The sequence below is a fragment of the Eschrichtius robustus genome, chromosome 17 (genome assembly GCF_028021215.1).
Source record: "Eschrichtius robustus isolate mEscRob2 chromosome 17, mEscRob2.pri, whole genome shotgun sequence".
Taxonomy (NCBI): Eukaryota; Metazoa; Chordata; class Mammalia; order Artiodactyla; family Eschrichtiidae; genus Eschrichtius; species Eschrichtius robustus.
The window spans coordinates 81,057,112-81,069,947 of NC_090840.1; the positions used below are offsets into that span (position 1 = coordinate 81,057,112).

The 12,836-nt window shown below is 37.2% G+C and overlaps 1 long non-coding RNA gene across 1 annotated transcript in view; it reads left to right on the forward strand.

The window, feature by feature from the left end:
* Positions 1-12,327, forward strand: part of LOC137751552 (uncharacterized) — a 136,935-nt gene extending 124,608 nt beyond the window's left edge. The window contains exon 3 of the long non-coding RNA XR_011070840.1: positions 12,256-12,327. This is a non-coding gene — a long non-coding RNA (uncharacterized lncRNA). The remainder of the gene's footprint in view (positions 1-12,255) is intronic.
* Positions 12,328-12,836: the final 509 nt, after the last annotated feature.

Sequence of the window (12,836 nt, forward strand, 5' to 3'; positions counted from 1 at the left end):
TTCTCCTACTCCCTATCACCCTTGACTGATTAATTTTTTACCATAGCATTTATTGCTTTCTACCATACTAAATAATCTACTTTTCTCTCCCTGTCTCTCTTCTTCTCACTAGACTGTGGGAAGACAGGGCATTTTGCTTTTTTATTTATTTATTTTTCTACTGCTTTATCTGCAGCAACTAGAACACAGTAGGTGCTCAATAACTAGTTGCTGAAAAAAAGAATTAGACAAAGAATATCAATATTATTTTAAAAGACCTTTCCAAATCTTTTCACATTTTTTTCCAACACACATTTTTGATCGTCGGGATTAGCAAGCACCACGTACATATGTCATTGCTCTCACCCAATGCCCAAGGCAAGTGTCATTAGTTGACTGGTGCTCTTCCCTTCAGGATATGACTACAGATCCTTCATAACCCGTCCAGTGCTCTAGGCAGCTGCTTCCAATTGATTAGGCTCCCCAAATAAGACGGAAACTCTCAGAACCTCCCAAAACCTTACTCTCTATCCTTCCTTTATACCTTGTTATTTTTACCACTGTTTTACTTCTGATTTTTATTTCTTAGAAGTTAGATTGTTAGATCATTTTATACAGCCTAATGTTAGGCAGAGGGTCATGAAAGGACAGTATGAAGGAAACTTGCACATCAGCTATGATTATGCTACCACCTAGCTTTAAGGCTTAGAGAAAACCTAAAGACTTTATACTTCATCAGGTGTGAGGAAGCATTCTTAGAGACTGAGAATCTTGAAAATTGAAATGGAATTTGGGTAAAGTCTAATGAGGCAAAATGTAAACTATGAGAAGATACTTGTTACAAATATAATAGAAAACCATTAATATCCAGGATACATAAAGAAGTACTAAAATTCAGAAGGACAAAGAACCTAATTTTCAAAATGGACAGATAAATTGAGCAGACCCTTTAAATAAAAGAAAATAAAAAATAAGTTGCAATAAACATGTGTGGGGAAGAAAGCATCAGCTTTATTATTACTCTTTTAACTACAATGAGACATAATTTCCCACCCCTCTGATAAGGGAAGAATCCATAATTTCAAGTGATTGTTAGGATGTAGAGCAAGAAAATATACAGCACTGATAGGAGTGAAAACTGGTTTAAAAACTTGACAAAAGATGTCTGCATTATCTACTAACATAGAAAATGTACATCCCATGACCAGCAATTACACTGCTTGAAAAATGTAGAGAATTTCTTGCCCCGATGACCCAGAAAACATAAATATAAAAATATAACAAATAGCTTAAACAAAGTGTCTAAAAAGAGTAGATGCTTGAATAAATTGTGGGATAGGCATGCAGTCATGCAATGGAATGCTACATGGAAGTGAAAGCAAATGAATAAACAACATACAGTACCATGGAAAATTCTCATGAACAACTTGTTGAGTGAAAATAATCATTGTGAAAGAAAACATATTTATGGTTTTTTTAGATCAAATTTGAAAACATGAACAACTAAAGAAGAAATTTGCACATATTATAAATACTATAAGAAAAATAAAAATATAAACAAAACTCTAGCAGAAGAGACAGATGAAATTGGGGAAGAGCAAACATGAGATCCAGAGTTAATATAATATACTGTTTCCTAAATTTTAGGGGCCTGGGGTACTTAGGCATTCTGTATCATTCTTTACACATTACACATTTTACAAACATTCTTGTAAATATGTTCAACATGTAATAAATACTACAACAAGATAAAAGAGGAATGATATGGTAACATAACAATTATACCAATGTTCACTAAAAGCTTGATGCTGATTACATACTTCCACTTGATGACTGAGTAGTAATTAGTTGGTGACCCATATTAGAATAGGTTCTATCCAGGAAGAAAATCAGAAAAAGTCAAAGAGGAGGGCACAAGAGTAGGGATGATATAGGGAGGAAAGGACAGAGAAAGGAAAGGAAGAAGAGACTGAGAAAAAGAAGGAAAGGAGGAAATTCAAAGAAAAAGCAGGGAGAAAATGAAGACATTAAAGATGAAGTGTATGCCAGGCATTAAGTTACAAGTGTTTATTTGCTTTATTTAATCCTCATATCAGCATTGTGAGGAAGATCTATTCATTTACACTTTAAAGATGGGGCAACTATCACAGAAATTAAATATGTAAATATTAGGAAGGGAGGGAGAGAGGGGAGGTGGAAGGAAGAAAAAGAAGAAGGAGAATGAAAAAAGGAATAGAGAAAGGGAACAAGGGAGGAAGAGATGGAAATAAAAAAGGAGAAATGAAAACAGTAGGATAATGTTTTCCTCCAGCAATGTTTATGGAAAAATAAATATTTAAATACTATCCTGTTTTTTTTAGGAAAATAACTTTCAAAACTATAGCCTTAACTATAAATTCTTTTCTACATACCTATGATAGTTAAACACCCAGATAATTTTATTTTCTTACTGTTGAGAGAAACAATAATTTGTTATCCAGCTAAAGATCTAGAACTCCCTAATTCATAGCCTTTTTGGATGATGTTTCCTAGTTCACCAAATTCTTAAGTCAACTTTTTGTACTTAACCCAAGACCTCCATGGGGAGGCAACTATGGGTTACCTTCAGCTCATTTGAAAAACAGGAATACTGAAGTTCAGGGAGGTTAGGTTAAACTTGTAGACATTAGCACTGGAGCTGGGCAAGAGCTCACACATGCTTCGTTCCATGTTTTCATATATTTCATGAACTTAACTCTTCATGATTTTTTCCCCTTGGATTTAAGTTCTGTGTTCATCATATGTTTACAAGGATTTACTAAGTTTACGTGGAATTGAGAAGAGCAAATTAACGGTGTTAAAAATTCTATTGCATTTGCTAGTTATATTAGTATGTGTTGGATAGGAGGAGGAATGTGTGAATACTCAAAACGAAAAGAAAGAGTGATGTTGTGAAGCTCAGTATGCAATTGGGGATTTGCTCAACTTCAATCTTCAACTGTGATGTTGGTGTCAGTACATTCTGGTTCAAATTAGGTCATTCACAATTGCTGAAAGAATGAGTGCACTGCTGGGCTTAATGGAGAGATAATGACTTGCGTTGGGGTTGGCAATTTTGAAATCAAATATCAAAAGAGACTTTGTCCTTTGCAGTTTGGCCCCAGTGTGGGGCCGTAGGTCATCATAATTTGTTGGGTTTTTTTCTCTGTTGGTTTAATCAGCATTCTACAATATCAAGCAACTAACTTCTTTTAGCATTATTTCTCAGTTGCTCTGAAACAAGCTTTTGGATTTTTAAGATGCTGTGCTCTCTAGAATTCTTTGCAAGGGCACATTCTAAGTAGCTGATGCGTTTTATCAGGCATAAACACAACTATGCACACATGGGTAAGGTGTGGCCCCTGCCCTGGAGATTGACAGGAACACAGACACAGGGAAGGGCTGTAATGGTGTGTGAAAGGAGTAGTAGAGGAGAACAGGGCTGTGTGCTTGATCGTCACGGTGACAGTCCGGGGCTGGCACACAGTAAGTCCTTGAAATGCGTTTGTAAGAACAAAAAATACCTTTTTGAAGTAGGTATTTTTATGATTTGCAGAAGTAACAGAATCAACAGAAAACTGGAACTTAGGGTAAATTATATAACCCAAGTCACGGACTGCTATTACTGGGCAGAGCTGGATCACGTAAAGTCATTGTCCCATCAGCGTTTATGTGTCATCCTTGTGAAACTGAAGATACAAGCATTGTCTCTTATTTACCCCAGATTAGGACAGTATCCTATACACAGTAGAGATTTTATGAATACTTGTGTTATAACTGAAGGAATGACTATGTCAACAACTTCCCTAGATAGTACCCTGCAAAGTCACGTTGGCCCTCTTGAAAACCTTCTGGATGGCCATCTGCAACTTCTTGCCAATAACCCAGTCAGAGACAGGAAAGCACAACCAACCATCTCCTTTTATACATTTTCCCCCTCTAGGCGCTATTCTGCTGCAGGTGGTTTGAGCTGATATCTAGATGGTAGTATTATTTAAGAAATTCAACAAGTATTTATTGAATACCTACAGTGTGCTGAGAACCATGATAAGCAATGTGGACATAACAGAAACTACTGAGGTATTGGGTGAGAAAGATGAACTAGGAAAACATCTTAGTAAAATGATACTTGTGCCAGAAACAATAATCAGCATCCTTAAGATGAGGGGGCCAAAAGAACATCAGCGGAGGGAGCCCAACCAGTCATCAGAATTCCTTCCGATTTTTTCAGTGCACCCACGCATTGTTCTTTCTGCTTGTCCTTATACTGTTCCTAGCTTTATTCCATTTCTGGACAAAGGTTTCTGCCTCTTGGATAAGCCCTGAAATCCCTTTGCCTGTCCCAAATTTACCTTGATACGTCTACCTGGTTCCTGACCTTAACTATATAGAGCACTCGTGACCTAAACACAAAATAGAGAAAACACAATGAGTTCCCGTATCCCCATCACCCAGTCCCAACAATCACAACAGTTTGTCAGTCTTGCTTTATCTAGCCCTTCCCCACTTCCCCACTCCACCCCTAGAGTATTTTAAAAGCAAATCATAAGCATCATAGTATTTCACTTGTGAATACTACAGTGTGTACCATTGTCAACAAGAACTTTTCCCCCCTTTTATTTTTATCACTTATTCATTTCAGATTTTTGGTACAAGTCCTTATAACAAAGATTGGTAACTAAGAAAGATTCTGTCAGCTTACAATTGGCAGTACTCAGAATCACTTCTTTTGACCCAATGTCATTCAGGTTAAGTCATTTATTTCTTTTGAGTGAGATTTTTCCTAGAAGGTTGACCTCAGTCTCTCACAGAAATCCTTTGTTCGACTGACCCTTTATTCCATATTTCCCAGTCATTTACTGAATCCTTGAAGAAATGTATCTCACATTCTTAAACTAGGAATCCTGTGTCATAAGAATTTTATGGAGTGACATATTAATTAAGACTGTGGTTGGAAACAATATTGGCAAAGAGGTAGACTAACGATTTCTTGAAAGTGACATTGGGTGAATCAAATCTTGTCATCAGTTGTGATATGCTGAACATTTACTTATAATAAAGATCCCGCTTTTACCTGGTGGATGGAGACAAGCTGAGTGGGTTGTCCTGTGGGAAAAATGTGAAAGAATCATTGACAACTGCCATCTATCCAGTGGTTCTGACCCATGGCAAGCAAGTGGCAATCTGATGTGGCATAAATATTAGATGGTGACAAATGACACTGACATTTTTTCAGAAGCAAAGACATGACTCAGACCCAGCAACTTGGCAGATATGAGTGCCAGCATTTGGTGACAAATGGCTCAAATCTGACAGCGTGCTTCACTGCATGGACTTTCATCCATCACAGAGATATTTAAAAAAATCACAGAACACAAAACACCCAACACTCAAAATTGGGTGACAGGAGATGGGAACTGAGAAAAAAGCAAGTCAGAGGCAGTGACAAAGACAGAGAGCCTGAATTGCAAAATAGTGACTCTCGTTTTATTTTAAGATTCCCATTTTTTACCATTCTCCATTCCATAATTCAGAAGTGCATTCTGCTGATACTTTGTTCAAAATCACAAAACAAATAGTGTTGGGAAAGTAAGTGGTTGAAGTTGTGACCTGAGCCCAAAACCTGATCATCAAAGGGTTAAGATGACCTAAGCTTTTTCTGTAAATGTATATTTACATACATATATTAAATATGTATGTAAATGTATAATATATAAAAATACATATGTAAATACATAATTATATGTCTATATTATTGATAAATATATATATATATATATATATATAAGTTGTGTATAAATATATATCCAAAATACATAAAAATCTCACACAACTCAATAACAAAAAGACAAACAATTTGATTAAAACATGGGCAGAGGAACTAAATAGATATTTTTCTAAAGGAGACATACAAATAGCCAACAGTTACATGAAAAGGTACTCAACATAACTAATCATTAGGGAAATGCAAATCAAAACCATACTGAGATATCACCTCACACCTGTTAGAATGGCTGTCATCAAGAAGACGAGAGATAACAGGTGTTGGCAACAATGTGAAGGAAAGAGAACCTTTGTGCACTATTGGTGGGAATATAAATTTGTGCAGCCATTATGGAAAACAGTATGGATGTTCCTCAAAAAAATTAAAAATAGAACTACCATATGATCCAACAATTCTACTTCTGCATGTACATCCAAAGGAAACAAAATCATGATCTTGAAGAGATATCTGCACCCCTGTATTCATTGGAGCATTATTTACAATAGCCAAGTCATAGAAACAACTTACATGTCCATCAATAGATGAATGGATAATGAAATAAATATATGACTAGTATTCAGTCATAAAGAAGGAAATCTTGCCATTTGCGACAACATGAATAGACCTTGAGAACATTATGCTAAGTAAAATAAATAGTTCAGAGAAAGACAAATACTTCATGATCTCACTTATATGTGGAATCTAAACAAAACATGAGCTCATAGAAACAGAACAGATTGGTAGTTGCCAGAGGTGAGGGTGGGAGGGTAGGAGAAATGGGTGAATGTAGTCAAAAGGTACAAAAAAAAGACCTAGACATTTTTAATATATACATAAGTATATTTACACTGTATAAGATAATCTGCTTCTTCTAATAGCTCAATCTGCTAATAGTACAGTTTAATAGAAGTCAGTCATGATACAGTGAGATTTTGAATTAGAAAGCCCTAGCTTGTGTCTCAGATCTGCAAACTATTAACTGTGTGAATTAACCTTTCTAACCCTCAGTTTTCTCACTTGTTCATTCAAACATCAAATATTTATTGAACACCCTTAATGTGACAATCGCTATTTTTGTCCCTAAAATACAGTGGTAAACATTTGGGAAAGATGACCCCCACCCTAATAAGATTCCAGTGGTATCATACAAAAAATAAACAAGTTAAAAAAATAAAGAGTCAAGGTAAATTTGTTTTACCGACAATGTGGAAAATAAAATAAGGTAATTTGGAAATGATTAGGCCATGTTTGGAGGTTGAGGAATCTAGTTTAAACAGGATGGATGAGGAGGACTCTGAAGTGTAATAGTTTTGCCTAAACTTTTTTTTTTTTAATTTGTATTTATTTATTTATTTATTTATTTATTTATTTATTTATTTATTTATTTATTTATGGCTGTGTTGGGTCTTCGTTTCTGTGCGAGGGCTTTCTCTAGTTGTGGCAAGTGGGGGCCACTCTTCATTGCGGTGCGCGGGCCTCTCACTATCGTGGCCTCTCTTGTTGCGGAGCACAGGCTCCAGACGCGCAGGCTCAGTAATTGTGGCTCACGGGCCTAGCTGCTCCGTGGCATGTGGGATCTTCCCAGACCAGGGCTCGAACCCATGTCCCCTGCATTGGCAGGAAGATTCTCAACCACTGCGCCACCAGGGAAGCCCCTTGCCTAAACTTTTATAATGAGAAATGCAATCATGAGAGGACAAGAAAGAAGAAAATTTCAGACAGAGAACAGCAAGGGACAGAGTTTCCTTAGAGAATGTGGATGTCAGAGAAATAAAGTGAAGGCCAATTTGGACATAAATCTCCTGCCAGAATATCAAATTATCAAAATGAGTTTCCTGGAAACACTAAGTTAACGAATGTGAAAGTGTTTTTCCCATGTGCAATGCATGAATCTTCAAAGAACTCCTTCAATGAACATCTGAAAAAATATAATTAGCATGCGAATTTATCATTTAGTAATCAATTGCATCCTAAGTAGTTGGAGCCCGAAGTGAAATGGCAAAGCACTGAGACCATTTACTAGGGCATTGCTTTAATCAGTTACCTGGGAGGTCCTGGTGTCGGGTCTCATTTGGATAAGAGTACTTTCAGGGGTTGCTCTTAGGTATGTAATGGGGGAAGGAGGCATACATTACTTTGTGAATCCGAAGATTTTTTTCAATGTTCATAAGCATTTGATTTTTTTTTTACAGGTATTGATTCTAGGATTAGAAAGAATCAAACTGTTAATTCTCTGAGGCATATTATACAACTTGAGTGTTATATATCCTCAGAAGTGCTGACATTCAATATTGGTGTTATCACTGAAGGCATATTCACTCTAGACTCCTACCTGCCCCTGATCCCTCCATCCCAATCTAAACCATCCTTTACATAGCTGCCTCAGTGCACTTCAGGAGACCATGGTTCAAGCGTATGCTTTTCTTTCTCGTATAAAAATCTTTCAAAAGCTTCACCGTTTTGTAGATACAGTTCATTCAACACTTAATTCAAAAAACTGTCCCATATAGCTGATAAGTGCCAGACACTGTAGTTGAATTTAATGATGCATCAATAAATAAGTTAGACACTGTCCTTGTCATAAAGGAGCTTTTATTCTAATAGAATAGATATGTTAAACTAAACAGCAACAACAATAATAATAATGACAAGAAATTAATACTGTATTAAAATAATGTCCAATCTCCTCTAAAACAAACTATAATCGACATAGAAAAAAATACATAGAAGTAGAACAAATTCAATGGAACTTAACACAGTTGTTGTAAGGGAGCTGCTTGTGGTAGTGGACAGTAATATTATTTCTACTCATTACTAGCTCTTACTGCCTCTTCTTGCATTAAAAAAATACTGTAAAATGTGGTGACTTAAAACAACAATTTATTTGTTCATGGTTATTTGGATCAGCAATTAGAGCTGAGTTCAGTTGAACAGTTCTCCTTCTGACCTTGTCTGGGGTCATTCATGAGTTGTAGATGTCTAGCAGCTCAGACTGGGACTGGGAATCCCAGGTAAACTCATGCACACACCTGGCTATCTGAGCTGGCATCAAGATTGTAACCTTAACATAACAGCACTTCTGCTGCTTCTGTTGGACAAAGCAAGTCACGAACTCAGTCCAGTTTCAAGGGGTGGGGCAATAGATTCCACTTCTTAATGGAAAGATCTAGAAAGAATGTTTGGCCATTTTTAATCTACCACATTTTAGAAAAGCTTATTCTCTCTGAATCTTAACTTACTCAACTGTAGCATGAAGAAGTTACACCTACTTCTCCAGATACTTATTATGCAAAGAATTTGAAATATCTGATATATGGTTTATACTCAGAAAATATGTCACTCTTCTTACCCCCTCCCTTTTACTGAGTGTTATTGTGTACTTGTGAGGAATGTGTACAGTGATGAAGAAAATATGATCTTTTTCCTTAAGAATCTTTTGACTGAAGAGTTTGACATTCAAATGTCATTCACTAATAAATGACATGGGAAAGTTGTAAAATTAGCAAATTGCTTATGAAGTCAGTGTCTTCCTGTTGCTTGTTTTATTAATTTAATTTCTAATATATGTCTGTGATCTAATTCATAATTTGATGCTAACAGATCTTTTCAAGGAGTGGCCCTGTCTTCATAGCATTATTCATTTACCACTCCTTCACTTTGTCACTGATTTCCCTAGCAGATATTTGCCTAGTGCACACCTGGTGATATTGTGCAAGAGGCCGGTGACAGAAAGATGAGTCGAAAATGGTCAGTGATCTTAAAGAAGAGCTTGGTCTTATATATGGAGGCAACGGTGGGATAAAAATGATAATAGAGGGTGTCAAAGGCTATAATAGAAGAACGCATGTGATTATTCTAAACAAGATATTCTAGATCCATCCCCAAAGAGGTGACACCTGGATTAACTATTGGTGGACTTTAGTTGGGCAAAGAAAGAGGAATCTGAGTCAGATTCTACTAGGCAGCTGTAAGTGTAAGAAAACAGTGATCTGAAGCTGTGGCTGTTCCGTGGGAACCACCAGTTCAGTTAGGCTGCAGAGCAGGGTCCTGATGACCTGGGATAGGGATAGTGAGGTGTGAGAACTGAGTCTAGAAGTGTGAACAGCATGACCTTGAAGGGCCAACTGAGGCACATGGATTTTATTCTGGAAGAAGAGTTTTAAGTTCCCCTTCACCCAGTGAAATTCTTTATCAAAGTCTTTCATGAAGCCAAGCAAAGATCAACATTTTCACTAATCCTAATAAAAACATGAGAGTACCCCCTGGAAATTTGGATAAAATTGAACTTTTGTATGTAATACACTCAATTTTCTTCTCCCTCTCTCTCCTGTATTCCATTGTATCCTCCTTATGACCCCCTCTTTCTCACTTCTTCCCCACCCACAAACGTTTATTGAATATAGGCCCCATGATATAGACTGCTAAACACAACTTCCTGATGTGCTTCGAGGGCTCTTCCAAATCAAACCAGCCTTTTCAAATCTTTCTACCTTTGCACAGGAAGTTCTATCAGAGATGCTCATTGCCTTTCTCTGCACTAAGTGGTCTTATCCTTTGAGACTCAGTTCAAACTTTATTTTGTTCCATGAATATTTTTCTCTAGTTCTCCAGAACATTAACCACGTCTCACTCTCACTCTGTACCTCTACATGTGCATCTAGAGTTATAGTATCACATTATCACGGTTCTAGTGAGGGGCCTGGGGTTCTGTAGGTGAACCCCCAACACACACACACACACACACACACACACACACACACACACACACACGTTCAGACAAGTACCCAGACACGCAAACCCACACACCAGCACACAGATGGCACTAAGATCAAGTGCCACTGGTCGCTGTGAGATCTTGTCAAACCAGTTGTTCACTCTGAACCTCAGTTTTTTTCATCTATGGAGGAAGAGAGGTTGAAATGGTGAGCTCTCTGTCATCAAAAACAGTAATCCTGTAAGTGAGACACCTCGTAACATGTTCTTTAAGCCATATGCATGCAGCTCCTAACCTCATCTGGTATATTCAAAACCACTAATAATTCCATGTGAGAGTACTAACAGGAAAAATAGTTGGAGATCACATATCTGCCAGACCCAGCTGTGTAGAGGTGACTGTTACACAGGTGACTGTTATACATCTTTGAGGCTCTGTGAATCAGTTTCAGAAAGTGATTAACATGAAGGTTGTGAGTGAGACATAGCCCACTAATTAGAATGCCCTCTGCCTGGCTAATTCTCTTTTGGTCTTTCCTTTTCCCATGTAAGAATCTACTTTTTAAAAAAAAGCTGCTAAGAACTGAGTTGTACCTTTGAGTGGCACATAACTTTATTAACCTGAATGGCGGCTAATTGAGAGATATAGGGTTTCACACAGCTTGTGGTGACTACTGCCTCTTCTGCTATTCTCCTTCTGGCATCTGATATTTTATGAGAATTTGGGGTCTCATAGAATGTGTGTTACTGTTTATTTTTCCAGGTGAGCTTCTTAATTTTAAAGAGACACTGTTAAGTGGGCAGACCTTGCTGGCACTCTTACCACAGTGATCATTTTGAAACCAGTCAATCCACTGTTACGGTTTTATTTTCAGGGGCCTTTTAGGAAAAAAAAAGAATAGACTTTTGGAGTCATTTAACCGAAGTTTTAAATCCTCATTCCATTCTTTACTAATTTTGTTAACCTTGGGAAAATTTTAAATATTTCTGGTTTTTATTGTCTACATCTATAAAATGACGATTCTAATACCCACTGCAGAGATTTATTGTGAAAATGAAAGACTCATATAATACATTTATCATATCATTTGGCACACAGTTGCAACTCACAGATAGTTTCCCCTTTAAAATCCATGTTTCCCTAGGAACATACTGATAATTAAATTGCCCAGCAACAAGACGATATTATCAATGAATGCTTTACCTAATTATGTATTTATATCAACTAGAATAACAAAAATCGGAGCTCTTTTTGTTTGTTCATTCGTTTTTGTGTTTATTCGCTTAAATGAAATTTAGTATATGGAATTCCACGAACACCAAATTATTAAAAAAAAATCCTAATAAGTGAAAATAGTTAGGACCCAGAAAGATGGGCAAAACAACTAAGCAAAGTAAGATCAAGGACAGGTATTCAGGAATCATCACCATTCATCCAGAATCTTTCAGTTTTACTGCACTAGCACTGCCACTGGATTAAACAAATCGGGGCCAAGATGGGAGAAAAGGCAAGTATTTGGGCAGAGAACAGAGAATAGCAGGCCTCTAGGAGGAGGGGAAGAAACTGCTACTCTATGGGTTCCTACCTCCATTGCCTTATTGAATGCGCTCTCCATTAAGCTTTCTCATGCTCTGTGAGTCCTCATTACTGGACAGTCTGCTGTTGTTGGCTGTCTGGAAGCTAATACTCGCCTTAACCCACCTGCCCCAAACCTGGCAGTGGACCTGATAACACAAGAACTCGCTCATTCCTTTCTATACCGGGTTTTGTTCTATTACAGAACTCACTGGACTGAATGTCTGTCTCTGGGCGCCTGTCTTCCACTGCACTGTGACCTTCTCTACAGGCTGGGTGAGTCTTATCTTTGGGCAATTGCAGTGCCCAACTGGTAGGAGGAGACCAGTTACATTTATTAAATGAATAAGTAAAAAATGAATGGATGAAAAAATACATTAAGAGCCATGAACTGATCATTAAGGAAACTTCAAACTCTAATATTTTATAATTCTACTTTACCCTCTGTTGGGTATACTTACGCTTACAAATATTAGGAGGGAGGTAATCAACGTTCGCTGAGGGGCAGTATATAGAAAAAAGTCTGGTTGAATTTTCTTCTGATCTGAAAAATTGGGTGATATAATTCTCATTTTGTCTTTCAATAAAGGAAATCTCAGAAAACATAAACAAATTAGGCAAGGTCAGAGTTACAGAAAGTCTACCTGCTTCAACTTCTGTGCTTTTTTTCCCGCTCTTCCACATGTCCCACTCTGGTGCAATATCCCAGATCAGTTTGCAGTTTGTGAAGCTGTGTTGCAAGGCAATTCCTGATGCTCCCATGATAGGAATAGCTCTGTCTTCTGC